General features: G+C 38.1%; 1 long non-coding RNA gene across 1 annotated transcript in view; it reads right to left on the bottom strand.

Moving 5' to 3' along the window:
• The window catches only part of LOC114609758, a 77,909-nt gene extending 62,631 nt beyond the window's left edge, over positions 1-15,278 (bottom strand). Inside the window, exon 1 of the long non-coding RNA XR_003709575.1 lies at positions 15,140-15,278. This is a non-coding gene — a long non-coding RNA (uncharacterized LOC114609758). The remainder of the gene's footprint in view (positions 1-15,139) is intronic.
• Positions 15,279-16,334: the final 1,056 nt, after the last annotated feature.

The following is a 16,334-nucleotide window of genomic DNA, read 5'->3' as shown; positions in this document are numbered from 1 at the left end:
TGGTAGAGTTCTCACTGCAGTTTTGACTATCAGAAAAGGACCTAATAACAGTCCCACTATAAAAGAGTTTAATAATTACTGTTACTATAAGACAATACATCTTCGTGAATCTGCAGAGATTTGCTCCAAAGGGGTGTGCTATTACTTAGTGTTATATATGTTTAATAATAACTGGAAGAGCATATTAATAGCAGGAATCTTTCCTAAAATGAATCTCTTACAGCCTTGATAAATAAGAATGAATCTGTGGCTGATTATATAATAATCAGAAGCAGGTCATCTCAGGATGATGACTTGCTAGTTATTAGCTTGTCCCATTATGGCTCCTGACAGAAAATGTGGTTCATTTACACAATGGAATACTGCTTAGCTATTAAAAACATGATTGTCATTAATTTTGAAGGTAAATGGATGGAACTAGAAAACTCATCCTGAGTGAGGTAAACCAGACCCAAAAGGACATGCATGGTAAATACTCACTTATAATTTGATATTAGCCATAAAGTATAGAATACACATGCTATGCTCCACAGACCTGAAGAAGCTAAACTAGAAGGAAGGCCCAAGTGAACATACTTGAATCTTAGAAGTTGGATTAAAATAGTTATAGCAGGCAGATAGATGGAGGGAACTGTGCAGGAGAGGGGACAAGGAGGGGAATGGGGGATCAGGATCAGGTGTTCAGAGAGATAATAGAGAAGTTCAGAGGGCCAGGAGAACGAACAGAAATCTGCAGCTGCCTAGAATATGGTTTGGGAGAATCACTAGGAAGTCCCATAGATCTGGGATGGTGGGGTTCCCAGGAGTTAATGTTAGGATCTTAGCTGAGATGCCAGATAGTGAGGATGGAACCTTAAAAGGCCACCTTCAGTGGCTAGGCAGAAACCTCAGTGGAAGGATAAGGATGCCAAACCACCCACAAAACTTTTGACCCCAAATTTGTCCTATCTACAAGGAATGTAGGAAGAATGATGGAGCAGAGACTGATGGAATGGCCAACCAATGACTCACCCAACTTGAAACCAATCCCATGCTCAAGCATCAGTCCCTGACACTATTAATGTTACTCTGCTATGACTGTATACAGGAGCCTAGCATAAGTGTCCTCTGAGAGTTTCAATACAACAGTTGACTGAAAACATACAGATACATACAGCCAAACATTGGACAAACATTGAGGACACTTATGGAAGAGTTTAGGGAAGTACTGAAGTTCCTGAAGGGGAAGGGAACCCTGTAAAAAGACCAATAGAGTCAACTAACCTCGGCCTCTGAGAGCTCTCAGAGACTGAGCCACCAACCAAAGAGCATTCACAGCCTGGATCAAGCCCTGTGAACATATGTATCATACATGCAGCTCAGTCTTCATGACTGCAGTACCTGGTCTCAATGTCTCTAATCGTGAGGGACTTGGTATGCCAGCGAGGTTGTATACTCTATGTTGGTGCAACCTCTCAGAGGAAAACAGAAAGGGAATGAGGAGAAAGATTCTGGGAGGGGTACACTGGGAGGGGGAGCAATGTTTGGGGTGTGAATTAATCAATTAATTAATTAAAGTAAACAAAGAATAAAAAGAAAAATGAAGCTGGGCGGTGGTGGTGCACATCTTTAATCTCAGCACTTGGGAGGCAGAGGCAGGCGGATTTCTGAGTTTGAGGCCAGCCTGGTCTACAGAGTGAGTTCCAGGACAGCCAGGGCTACACAGAGAAACCCTGTCTCGAAAAACAAAAACAAACAAACAAAAAAAAAGAAATGTAAATTAAGGCACTAACATCATCATTTTGTATATGTCTTGAGTGAACATACTTAGCATACAAATTTGTGTACAATTTACACTTGCAGATTTCTTTCATCTAGGCTCTCACTATGGAGAAGCTCTTTCTATTTGTTTTCTTTTAGCACTGAAGACAGTACTACAAATGGCAAAGATATTGATGATATGGCTGCAATAAACCCTGAGCTTTTTCCCATAAGACCGAACAACAGTCCTGCCACTGCAGGAAAATGTAACTGCCTCAAAGCAAAAACACAAATCAATCATCTCCAAAATTCCAGCTCCAATGGAAGGCCCACAAAAGCTGTTCTACTCACATGTCCTCTGTCTCAGAGGTTTGAATTCCTGCTCAGGAGAATGAAATGGAGGTGGAACTACCTGTGCCTTCAAATTCTTGTATAAACAGTTTCTCAATGTTCACAGCCAACCATTGAACTGATCAGGAAGTTCTCAACAGAGGAGTTAGAGAGAGGACTGAAGGAGCTGAAAGGGTTTGAGGCCCCATGAGGAGAGCAACAATACCAACCAACCAGAACTCCCAGGGCCTAAACCATTGAAGATAGTCAGGAACTAACTTTTAAAATGAAAATAATCTGGATTTCTGTTATTATATATTCAAATATATGTATTTGAACAAAAGATATTTTAGCCGATTAGCTTTTTAGTAAGCTCTATACTGTTACACTAATAACAATACACTGCACAATTCTTCAGTATTCATTGACCAGGAAGCAAAAACCAGATTATAAAATCCAGAAAACTTTACAATGAGGAACAAAGAATAGGTTTTACACTTACAGTTGCAAAAACAGTCTATAGGAAACTACACAATAAGAAGCATGTAGTTGAACAGTGATCATGAACCCACGTTTTTTTCTTCTTAAAGAAATTATGTTCATTTTTTTATTCGAATTGGTTTGATGTTGCATCATTTTGTACCTGCTGTGTAGCCACAGCTAGCCTGGAAGTTTTTTGTAGACCTGTATTGCCTCTAAATTCTGGCAGCCTTCTATGTTCATTCAAGTGATTGCTAATATTACAGATGTGTACTACAACATGAAGCTATCTCTTACTCCTAAAACTATTTTTTCATTTTTAAAAATATAATGTATATACATTTATCTGTTTCATTTTGATAGCTTGATCTGTCTTTATTTAAAAGACAGTGGTAAATGGTTTTAATTCTTAACATATTGTAAATTATTATAATGCAATCATTGTGCTTTTAAATACTTCTAATATAGAAACCTTTAAAAACTAAGCAATAAAGCTCATGTAAACTCACAGAGCCTGAGGCAGCAATCAAAGACCTACACTGGTAATCACCACGCCCTTTGCATATATTCTGTAGCTTTTAGTTCAGTAGTTTTATTGAACACCTGATTGGGGGCATCTCTAATTCTTGTACCTTCTCTTGGAGTTCTTTTATTTTCTGTCGGCTGGATTGTCCAAATTCAATATCATGTTTTTCATCTTATCTTATATTTTATACTTTAATACTATAAAATGATTTTTAATATGCAATAAACCAGGACCAGTAATCATTGAGAAAGAACAGTTGTACTATAAATGTTATAAATTGAATTAGCTTAGTACTTGGAGAAAATTCAAGCTAGTTTTCTATCTTCTACAGCATCAAAAGGAAACTGAATATGAATCATCTAAATTTGAAATGTAGTACTATCAAGTTAATAGAAAACACATATTTTTTTCATTATCTACAATTGGATAATAATGAGTTCTGAAATAAAACTCTAACAATGTAAAAAACGAGTAAAAAATCTAAGAAATGTTAATTAATTCAAAATTAATGATCATACTGTAACAGAAGAGACTGTGAAAATATTTACAGAAAAGTGACAGAATGCTAGACTATATGTTAATTTTCTGAAACAAAAATGGGTATCAACTAATCAAGAAGTTCTTCCAAATCAAGAATAAGAGCTGAAAACTCATTTGAAAAATTGGCAAAGAATATACACTACAATTTTACAGAAGTGAGACTCTAAAAGGCTAGCAAGACCAAGAAGTTGTCAAATCAATCATCTGATTAGTACAAAATTAACAAGAAATTTTTCACTCATAAAACTAGCATAGTTTTTATAGTTTGTGTTTTTTGAGATTTGGTGATTAAAAAAATTTTTTTTGTTTTATACTTTAGTAAAACTAGGATTTAGACTATTAACATTAATTAAAAAGTTAGACACATGAATAGATTTGGTCCAGTAGTTTACCACAAAAATTATATATCAGTACACATATAAACATATAGAAAGATATTTATTATCATTTTCAATTGTATTTGTAGTAAAAGTTGAATGCAGTGCTCATGCCCATTACCTAACAAAAGTTAAGAAAAATCATATATATGTCAGTTAAACAAATACACTAGATCCACTTATAGCAAAATATTCAGTGATAAAACATGAAACATATTATATTTGTTCACATAAATTAAACACATAGGTTGTTGAACATATATAGTTTATAAGAAAATATATGAATGACTAATAAGATACATGTTAACTTTACAGTGTTGCTTAAAATTAGAGGGTGGAGGATCAGATTTTAAAATGAGAATAAAGAAATTAATAAAGAAAATAAACCATGGATCTAAATATTTTTTTCATAAAGAAATGTAACACTGACTAACAAGTATAAGTTATGGTGGTTATCATCAGTCATAATACAACATTGTAAATCAAAATTATTGAAAGTTCATATATTAACACACCCTTGTCCATGTTGGTGGGAATATAACTTAGTAAAGAAACTTCAGAAACAAGGATAGGTTCTTTAACGTATTGAGAAAAGAACTACATATGATTCAGTACTTAGTCTAGTTTATCTAATATTGTATACAATAAATTCTTGAAGAAAATAGATTTTAGGCACTTTGAGAATCCCTGAAGAGATAGATATTGAAGATAATTAATATGGTAATTTGCTTGATTTTATAGTCGTCATTTTTAGATTGTAGATTCTAAAACTTCACATTGATCTGCAAAAATAAATCTTAATATTTAAGAAAAAATATAAATATGCTTTAAATTAAAGGCTATGAAAATATTACCACTTTTCTACCTGAAATCTTAATAAATCGAATGGATTAAGGTTGAACTTGGGATGAACTGAAAACAAAGTGTACATAGGTAATGTAGGAAATATAGTGATCAAATAAATGTAGTTTTATAAAACCATCAAAAGGAAAACATGTGATGGTTCTTATGAATCATCTTGACAATCATGTTATCATGATTGTCTGTGTTGCTCACTGGGTAATCTTTTTGCCATTGACTTTGAACATTAAAGACTAGTGTAAATAATATATTAATTTTTATAAACTGATAATTCTGATTCTTTAATGTTTTTAGAGCTTTTACTATTTTGTGTATACAAGAATGGGAGAGGCATTTGATTTTTCATCCACAATATAGGACTAATAACAATTATTTTATTGAGTGTTCATAATAGCATTTGGCTGTCTACTTATGGGATATCAATTTATTGCTTTTCTTATCACTATGTCAGGCTTATATTGTTCTACTCATTATTTGTCCCAATCAGGAATTGGGACAATGAAAAGAGAAAAAAAACATACAAGATCATGCCAGTTTTCTATCCAGTACTAAATGGCCACTCCTGAAAATTTACATACAAGTAGAATTATGCAAAGAGAACAAGGGCTTCCTCCCTCCCTCTCTTTCTCTCTCCCTCTCTCTCTGTCTCTCTCTCTCTGTCTCTCTCTCTCTCTCTGTCTCTCTCTCTCTCTGTCTCTCTCTCTAACACACACACACACACACACACACACACACACAGACCAACAATTGATAAATAAAACAGGCTACTGATTGGAAGATATCATGAAAATATTTGGAAGAGTATGGAGAGAAGATAGGAAAGGGAAAATAATGTAATTATATTATAATATCAAATAAGAAAAGAAGTTATTTTATTTGAATTCAAAGTGCAGAAAATTCTCCTTAATTATGAAAATCATGATTTTATGCTATAGCTGCCATTACCACTCAGTGGAAATGGTGACAGGGATAGTGAGAAAAATCCCTTGAAAGCATCGTGACATGAATAGGTGTTGTTTCTAGTCACAACTGATGCAATGTCTTAAGGCAAACGGCTTTCTTATTGCAAGTAACAATAGACATTATTTTGCCAATTTGTGATTCACCTTAAGGCACTTTGTATTTAAGCCATGATAAGTTTGATATATGCAAATAATTTATTTTGTTAGGCACTGAATCAGATTTAGTAGTGTTCAATCTATCATTCTAATTGTTTAGCAGAAAAAAATATGAAATGTCTTATTTTAAAAAGCATGTGTAGGGCTGGGAATGTGGCTTGGTATGTAAAGTGCTTGTAGAAAAAAATCTGAGGAATTGAGTTCAGAACCCCACTTGGCACAGGGAAGACAGGGGCCTGTAATTCTTTTTTATTTTTAATCTTTTCTTAAGTTTATTTATTATTGTTTAATCCCTTTTTACAGTCCAGACTTTGTACCCTTCCCCATCTGCCCCCCCGAACTGCTCCCTATACCATGCCTCTTCCCTACCATCTTCCCCCTACGCTACCAGTCCTCCTCACTTCTCTGGGCCTCAAGTCTCTCAAGAGTTACTTGCATCTTCTCTCACTGAGGCTATACCAAGCAGTCCTCTGTTGTATATGTGTCAGGGCTTCCTATTAGCTGCTTTATGCTGCCTGGTTGGTGGCTCAGTGTCTGAAAGATCTTGAGTGTCCAGGTCAGTTGAGACTACTGGTCTTCCCATGGGGCCACCTTCCTCCTCAGCTTCTTCCAACTTTCTGCAATTCAACCACAGGGGTCCCTGGCTTCTTGATCAGATGCTAGTATCTGAATCTGACTCTTTCAGCTGCCTCTCAGAGGGCAACCATGCTAGCCTCCTGTCTGCAAGCACACCACAGCATCATTAACAATATCAGGGCCCCAGATCTCCCCTTGAGCTGGATGGCCACATGTAAATAAGATAACACAGAAGCTATAAATCGTAAAATAAAATATTTTAAAATGGAAACATTTAATTTCTGCATGACAAGAAGATAAACAATGAGAATATGATATCAAAAATCAACAAAAGCAAAACTAGTGGTCTGAGAATGCAGCTCAGTTGTAAAGCAGTAGCTTGGCAGAGACAAGTCCTTCTTGGGGAAGCTCATTTATCAGCCACTATTGGAATAGTCAGAACATTAACATCCTTGGGGTACAAAAGTAATGAGGAGTAAACAAATGATTGAAAGGTTTTTGTAGAAGAATTTCTTCTCCAGGTGATTGACTTTTTTTTTCCTTTGATGTCACTATGTAAGTCCTTAAAAAATGTGTATAGTAAGCACCTGTTCTTTGTTGTTTAGAAAAAGTAACTATTTCTTTCTCATTATTCTAAATTAACACAGTCTGTTTCAAAACATGTTTTACAGAATTTTCTTTTTAATTTAATTTTATTTTCTGTAATTCTAGCACTATGGCAAGGAGGACTCCCCAGTTTTAGCCAGCCATTTTAGCTTATCAATAAAATACAAGTTCAGAGAGAGGCTCTTTCTTTAAAAACTGCCTGAAGAGTGATAATAAAAAAGATACTTGGTATTAACCTTGGCTTTATGAACATATGCAACGTATACATGATACTATTCCCCTGTGCAGGTACGCATGTGCACACACACACACACACACACACACACACACAAATGTACATACAAATAATCCTTGGTTATTTTGACATGTTCTTTTTTAATGAACTGAGAAGATAATCTTTTGCCATTTTGATATTATGACATTGTTACATGTACAGATGTATCCTCTCTAAAGTTTTTATGGGAGTTTGTGTGAAGTATTAATTTTGGTAATTTTTTTATAATTTATTTTTATTTAAAATATATCCCAGTTGTAGGCCCATCTGTCCTCTCCTCCCAGTCATGCCCTTACAAATCACCCCCCCCATTACCTCCCACTTCTTTTCAGAGAAAGAGAAGTCCCCCTTGGGTACCAACCCAACCTAGGATATCTAGTCAAGGTACATGGAGACAACCCAGGTAGGGGAGGGGGATCCAATAGCAGGCAATATAGTCAGAGATAGCCCCTGTTCCACTTATTAGGGGGCCCAAATGAAGACCAAGCTGCACACCTGCTACAAATGTGTGGAGAGGGGCTAGGTGAAGCACATGCATGCTCTTTGATGGTTCAGTCTTTGTGATGGTCTGATGGACCTAGGTTAATTGATTCTGTATGTCTTCTTGTGGTGTCCTTGACCCCTGAAAATTGCTCAATCCTGTCTCTCACTCTTCCACAAGACTTCACAAGTTCTACCAGATGTTTGGATATAGAGACTGAAGAGCCATCTCCTGTGGCCAGGCAGGAATTTGAGTAGAAGGAAAGGGAAATCAATCTACCCACAAAACCTTCAACCCAAATTATTTCCTGCACAAAATATACACAGGTTTTGTTCTTTACTTTCATAGGAATACTTCATTCTTTTTTATTATTAATTATTTTATTTGTTTACATTTCAAATGTCCCCCTTCTCGGTCCGACCTCCATAAAACCTCCACCAGATCCTCACACACTTTGCCTCAAAGAGGATGCTCCTACAACAACCCACCTACCCACTTCCATCTCACCATTCTAGTATGGCCCTCCTCTGGAACATCAAACATCCCCAGGACCTCCCTTCCCACTGATGCCAGATAAGGCAGTCCTCTGGTACATATTTAGCAGGAGCCATAGACAAGCCATGTATACACTTCAATTGGTGGGTCAATCCCTGGGAGCTCTATGGGGTCCAGCTAGTTGATATTATTGTTTTCCCTATGGGGTTGCAATCCCCTTCAGCTCCTTCAGGGATCCTTAAGCTCCTTTTCAGTAGGGGTCTCAGAGCTAAGTCCAGTGGTTGACTGTGAGTGTCTACATCTGTCTTAGTCAGGTGCTGACAGAGCCTCCGAGAGGACAGCCATACCAGAGTCTTGTTGGGAAGCATTTCTTGGCATCATCAATAATGTCAGAGTATGGTGTCTGCCAATGAGATGGATTCCATGTTGGAGGTATCTCTGGTTGGCCTTTCCTTCAGTGTTTGCTCCATTTTTGTCCCTGCATTTCCTTTAGACAGGGACATTTCTGGGTTAAAGTTTTTGAAATGGGTGGGTGGTCTCTTACCTTATCTAGGGGCCGTGTCTATCTACTGGAGGTAGTCTCTTAAGGTTTTCTCTCTCCTGTTATGCATTTTGGCTAATGTCATCCCCATTAGGTCCTGGACACCTCTAGCACTCCTGGCATCTGGGAAGTTTTAGTAGTTCCCCCATTTCCCACCCCCCATTGATAGTTATTTCTCTTCCTTCTCATGACACTTTCCACTTCTCTCCTGTCTCTTCCCATACCTGATCCTGCCCCCTTTTCTCCCTCCTCTTCCTCTCTCACACTCAGGTTCCCCCTGTGATGATTTTGTTCTCCCTTTTAAGTAGGATTGAAGCCTTCACACTTTGGCCTTCCTTCTTAAGTTTCATATGGTCTGAGTTGTATCATGAGTACCTGCCCTTTATGTTTAATATCCTCTTATCAGTGAATACATATCATGTATGTTCTTTTGGATCTAGGTTACCTCATTCAAGATATTTTCTAGTTCCATCCATAGCTGGATAGTATCCCATTATGTAAAAGTATCACATCTAGTATCCCATTATGGAAAAGTATCATTCTGTATCTGTCTTCTGTTGAGGGACATCTGGGTTTTTTCCAGCTTCTAGCTATTATAAATAAAGCTGCTATGAACATAGTGGAACATGCATCCTTGTTATATGTTGGAGCATCTTTTCAGTATATGCCCAAGAGTGGTATAGCTGGGTCTTCAGGCAGAACTATTTCCAGTTCTCTAAGAAACTACCAAATAGATTTCCAAAGTGGTTTTACCAGCTTGTACTCTCAAAAGCAATGGAGGAGTTCCTCTTTCTCCATATCATCGATAGCATCTGCTGTCACCTGAGTTTATGACCTTAGCTATTGTGCTTGGTGTGAAGTGGAATCTCAGGGTCATTTTGATTTGCATTTCCCCAATGACTAAGGATGTTGAACATTTCTTTAGGTGCTTCGTGGGCATTTGAAATTCCTCTGCTTTGAATTCTTTGTTTATCTCTGTACCTCATTTTTAATTGTGTTATTTGGTTTTCTGAGATCTAACTTCTTGAGTTTTTTAGATCTTTTCCCCATCTTTAGACTGCTGTTTTGTCCTATTGACAGTGTTCTTCCCCTTACAATATTTGTCAATTGTTTATCTTAGAGCCTGAGCCATTAGTATTCTGTTCAGGAAACTTTCCCCTATGCCAATGTTATTGACATTTAGGCCTATAAAACTCTGAAAAAACCTTGACTAACAAAAGTAACAAATAATTACATTTATATTTATTTATCTCACTATAAGCTCAAAATATTTTCTGTTATGTATGTTTGCTTATTTTTTAGGTAGGGATACATGTATCAAAAATATATATTTCAAACTCTAAATTCATTCTTAGGTCTACTTGTAATTTCTGAACACCACACAAGAGATGTGAAAGTCTACATTATATTTTTCATCATGAATATCCATTGCATTATTAAAGTAAAAACTGAGATTTAGTGGACTTTTAAAAACTCTAACATGTATTATTATTTAAATTCCTTTTCTGACTTTTCTTCTTTCTTTGGTTTACTATGAAATATTTTCTCTAAGGTTGACTCCAATAAAAAGTGTGTTCGTACTTTTCATCTGCTTTGGGTGCTTGTTTAATTAAATGCATCTCTTTTGTATCTTTATATTTTCTCCCCAAGCTTCTTATTTAACATCAGAAAAAAAAGAGTAAAGCTGTCCATATGATAAACTAGAAATTCTAACATATTTGGTTGCTTCTTCAAATAGTCTATATAGCTTTAAATAAATTTCTCAAGCTTCTCCAAACAACCTATTCTACTTTAAACCATTTCTCCCTTTCTTTCCTTAGGAAGCTATCCAAACAGTATCTGTAAAGTTTGTTTTCAATCTTAATTGGTTATTTGCCAAAGACAAATGTCTATCACTGTAGCAAGCCTTTTTGTTGCTCTGGTCCGAGGGACAGGGAGCAAGAGAGAGAGTGGGGACAGGGACACAAGAATGGAGACAAGATGAAGTCTGATGAAAGACTAAGTCGGCCTGCTGGAGACAGAGTCTGAGTCTGTCTGCTCTCTGTCAAGTCTGTCTAGTTGAAGTCTGTCTGGAGACAAAGTTTGTCTGCTCTGACTAGTCTGTCTGCTCTCTAACTCTGACTCTCCATGGAGTCTGACTAGCTCAGACTCTGGATCTGCCCTGGACTCTCCTTTTATCTCTCCTGAGTCAATCAAATGCTGGGATTAAAGTCGTGTGCTACCACTGCCTGACCTTGACTGAAAGGATCAAGATAATTATCAGAGTGTGTTCAGCTGTTGAAAACAAGTCTCTTGTCAGGGTATATGGCTCAAGAAAGCTGCAAAGACAATAGCCGCTTTCGGTTCAGAGTCAGCTCCCAACAGGTCCCCTTTTATAAATTTGTTTTTAAAAGGGAAGGCTGGGAAAGCTTATGGAAACTGTGCCTGTCTTAGGTTGGAACAAAGGACCCCAGTCTCCCTTTCCCGTATCTGGATACTTAACAGCCATTGGTTGAGCTCCTGTCTTAGGATGGTGAGGCCTCCCAGTTTGGGACAAGGGTCTTGAAATGTTCTCTTACTCGTCATTGACTAACCGGCTTAGCACATAAGTTAGGAGTTAATCCTCTTCAGTCTCGATGACAGAGGTTTTGGAGTCCCCTACTTCCAGCCTATAATAATGGACCTGTACGGGTTTCATTTGAATAGCTTCTATCTATTGTCATACAAAAGCCATCAGTCTTTTGAACAGCATGAACCCAAGAGACAAGAGACTTAGCAATGTCTGAATGGTTATTGTAAAAGCAACACTCTTTTTAGGGTAGCACATAACTCCCTCTGTTGGAGGAGTAAAAAGTATAAGCCTCTTCTATTCTGTAGCACTATTTCAGCTAAGAAGGATAATGAATTTTACAAATGCATTATAGCAGATTCCATTCTTTCTAAATCTAAATCTATAGAAGTACAGAACTGATCATAGCTTTGATCTTAACAAAAAAAATAAAGAAAATCCTGATTCCTGTCTCAGTCAATCTTAAACCCAAAAAACAATTATAGCAACTGCGGTAATGGGTTTTCTATTGAGTCTAAACAATGTACTCCTACCAAATCATAAATCAGGGAACCAAAAGTCCAATGCACCCACGCTGGAGGTGTGGGTGGTGATGTCTTCTTCCACACTGAGAACTTCCCAAGTCCTGTATGTTGGTTGATCTGCTCCTGTTTGAAGACAATTGTGAAGCATCTTCATGTTTCCTGTACAGAAATATATGCTTCTCAGGGGGTTTCTCCTCCCTGGATTTGTTATTACTGTCTATTTGTTTGATCAGTCTCTCTGGCAGCCAGCATGCTGCATCTGCCCTTTGGGAATATATGCAGACAGAACCTCTTCCCCAGATAAACACTGGATCTGACCCATTCCAGGTTCCAGTTAATGGGTCCTTCCAGAGGACTATTGCAAAATTCTTTTTGGTATCAGGGTGCTAGAATCTATCTGCAGAAGATTTTCCTTCAGAATCCAAAGTTAAAAATTTTAAAATATAGAGCATGTGATGAAGGATATTTCTGGGGATCCCTTAGTAGGGTACCATTCCCCATTTTTAATTTTTTTCAAATTGATTTTTCACTAGCAGATGAGCAGCTTGTAATTTTTTGATGGTTAGGGACCATTAATGTACCCAGGCAGGCAAGTCTTCCTTCCAGGTGATTGGATCGTCACAATGCCCTAGGGGTGCAGCTGAACCAATAGCCCCCATCAAAAATACCTTAAGCCTCTTCTTCCAGAGTTACCCTGGACCTAAATAGGATGAGTAATCCCATTTTCACTTTTTCCTAGTCTTTTCCCTGGAGAAAATCCAGAGTTTATCATTTGAGCCTTGATTACTTCATTAGGGCTGCACATAATCAATCCCAACTGGGATAATAGATCTCTGCCCCAGAGATTAATGGGAAGGCCCGGGATGACATAGGGTTGTATAGTCCCTGTATTCCCTTCTTTGTCTTTCCATGTCAGCACCTTAGAGCTTTGCTGTGGATTTTGACTCTGGCCAATACCCCTTAAATTAGTTAAAGTTGGGGTCAGAGGCCAGGTGGCAGGCCAATCGCTTTGTTTGATAATCCTCACATCAGCTCCTGTGTCAACTAAACCTTGGAATGCCTTCCCATTGAGAAATATTGTCATCATAGGTTTTTGTTTAACTATAGGTTGTACCCAGTATGCATCAGAGGAACCAAAGCCTTGATCTCCTCTCTTAGGACTCTTATATTTGTGATTAGTAGGAATCAATGGAAGTAACAATAGTTAAGCTATCCCTTTTCCTGTAGGAATAGTGACTATATTCTGTATTGTCTTGGCCATTACCTTAATCTCACCTTCATAATCATTGTCTATAACTCCAGGAAAAATTTGTAGTCCCTGCATAGTAGCACTGCTTCTTCCCACTATCAGGCCAAACACATTTGGATGGAGTGGTCCAAACACTCCAGTGGGTAAGGCCTGAGGTCCCATTTCTGGGGTTAATACTGTGTGGGTGGCAGAACTGAGGTCTATTCCTGCGCTTTCTGGGGTTGTTCAACTAAGTACAGAAAGGGATTGCTGTTTGATGGCATGACACTGACTGCTCCATAAACCTGTTTTGGCTTGTATTGGTTTGGGGCCTGGGGCTGGCCCCTGTTCCCGTTTCTCTGATTATGGGAAAGGGTGTTTCCTTGTGTATCTGTCTTGGACCTACATTCACTAGCCCAATGTCTTCCAAGTTTGCAATGTGGGCATAGGCCAGGCTGTTTTCTGGGCTGTCTCTGGGTTAACTCATTTTTTGCTTTGCAATACTTTGCAAAGTGTTCAGGCTTGTCACATTTAAAACAGGCCTTTTTGTCTCTATTTGCCAATAAAACTCTTACTGATTGTCCTTGCATGGCAGCTGCATAGCTAAGCCCTGTTGATAGGAAGGCCCTATGTCAGAACAGAGTCTGATATACCCAGAAAGGTCTGGCTTTTTCCTATAGGGTCTAATGGCCGCTTGGCTGGCAGGATTGGCATTTTCATATGCAAGCTGTTTCACATAATGTACAACTGTCTCTGCATTACCAAAAATCCTTCCTCCTGTTGTCATTAATTGATGAATAAAATCAGAAGATCGTTCATCAGTACCTTGTCTGACTGAGGTCAAAGATGTATCAGGGTCTTCCTTACCGGGAGTTTGCGCCAAGCCTTCATGGCTGCATTTTGAATTTGAGGGAATAAGCCTGTGTCATATTGTATCTGGTTATCACTAGAGACAAATTGCCCTTCTCCTACTAAGGCTTCAAAGGACCAATCATTACCTGCCTGAATATTTCTCCTTGCTATCTCTTTACAATTCTCATAATATTCTGATTTCTAAATAAGATAGTCACCACCTCTAAGAACTGCTCTCACTAGAGTATTCCAATCACCAGAAGTCAGCCACTCCTCTGCAACAGATTCTAAGATTGTAAGAGTAAAGTGAGCAGCGGCACCGCATTGTGCCACTGAATTTTTTAATTCTTTAATAATTTGAAAATTAAACCCTGTGTGATGTCTCCAAGCAACCCCTTGAATGTCTCTAGTCTCTGATACAGGGAAAACCTCAGCCTGTCCCTCCTCTGGATGATTTGTGGCTAACCTAAAACCAGAGGGCAAGGGCTGCCTTTGGACTCCGTTTTGAGGAACTCGAGGACCTGAGTGATTTTCCCAATTAACCTTGCCCTCTCGAGACATCTCTGTCCTTAATTTTTGTAACTGATTAATTAAGTCCCGATACTCTTTCTCTAACTCTATTTGTTGTTTAAGCAGAGAAATTTTGTCTGGTAACTCCTTTCTGAAATCTATAACCACCTTCTCCATAGCAGGAGCATCTGGAGGTGGAGGAGCAGAGGGAGTGGGTCTTCAGGAAGAAAACCATTCAGGGTTGTAATTTTTGGCTGTCTCTTCCTCTAGGTCAGCACAATCCAGCTCTGTCAAATCAATTACTTCAACCTTTGGTCATATTTTGGATTCTATACTTTTTGTTTTCTTTTGAACATGAAAGACAGCATTTAAACAGCAAAACAGAAGCAAACAATTAACACATGTAAGCAGCAAAGAACAAAACAAATCAGGGAGTTGAAATCAGGCTGAATGTTTAATTCAGGCTGACTTATTACTTGCCCCATTATTATGACCTACTGGTCTCCACATGGCAGGTTCCCAGGGCAATCACCTCTGTTTCACTTCAGAATTTTCAGTCGACTCTTCTTCTGGTAGAGTCCCTCACTGGGTCTCTCGTTCTTGCTGCCCCACATTGGGCGCCAATTCTGCTGCTCCGGTCCATGGGTCAGGGAGCAAGAGAGAGAGTGGGGACAGGGACACAAAGAATGGAGACAAGACGAAGTCTGGTCAAAGACAAAGTCTGCCTGCTGGAGACAGAGTCTGAGTCTGTCTGCTCTCTGTCAAGTCTGTCTAGTTGAAGTCTGTCTGGAGACGAAGTTTGTCTGCTCTGACTAGTCTGTTTGCTCTCTGCCTCTGACTCTCTGTGGAGTCTGTCTAGTTCTCTGTCGAGTCTGACTAGCTTGAACTCTGGGTCTGCCCTGGCCTCTCCTTTTATATCTCTCCTGAGTCAATCAAATGCTGGGATTAAAGTCGTGTGCTAGCACTGCCTGATCTTGACTGAAAGGATCAAGATAATTATCAGAGTGTGTTCAGCTGTTGTAAACAAGTCTTTTGTCAGGGTATATGGCTCAAGATGGCTGCAAAGATAATAGCCGCTTTCGGCTCAGGCTCAGAGTGGGCTCCCAATATATCACATCTGGTGATATCAGTGCTGCTCTTATCAGTTCAAGTATGACATTCAGGAGATTATTAACAGAGTGTAAGTGAATCATTTTACTGTTTCTTTTTTGTGTGAATTCAGTGGGAAGTTTCCCAAGTGAAATGGACCTCTGAAAGCATAAAATTAAATAAAAGAATGAATATTGTAGAAGATTTATATTCAATAATGTTTTCAAATTATTTAAGTGACTAAGAAAAGTGACTATTCTTTGATATCATTTTCATTCACAGGGAAACATATTCCACTTTATTATGCTGTTGTAAGTAACAGTAATGGTATGCTTGAGAAAATACATTTACAATCTCTGAAGTATAGCATATACTGCAGTTTAGATGCTTAAATTATATACCCAAAAAATCACACATTCATAGACTATATGACCATTTAAGCCTGGCTACTGAGCTATGATAGTAGCCATGTAAGTAAATTATTTTCATATTTTGTGGAGGCACTCTAAAATGGGAAACATGTGGCAGTGAAAGAATAAAATGATGATGCCATGCTTGATGCAGTGCTTTAGGATTTGCTTTTGGAAAAGGAGGTAATAAAAGTACTTAAGATGAAGGTAGCAGTGGTTACTCTGCTC

Source organism: Grammomys surdaster, unplaced genomic scaffold (genome assembly GCF_004785775.1).
Source record: "Grammomys surdaster isolate TR1022 unplaced genomic scaffold, NIH_TR_1.0 125982, whole genome shotgun sequence".
NCBI classification, from domain to species: Eukaryota; Metazoa; Chordata; class Mammalia; order Rodentia; family Muridae; genus Grammomys; species Grammomys surdaster.
This window is presented reverse-complemented; position numbering and strand designations above follow the sequence as displayed.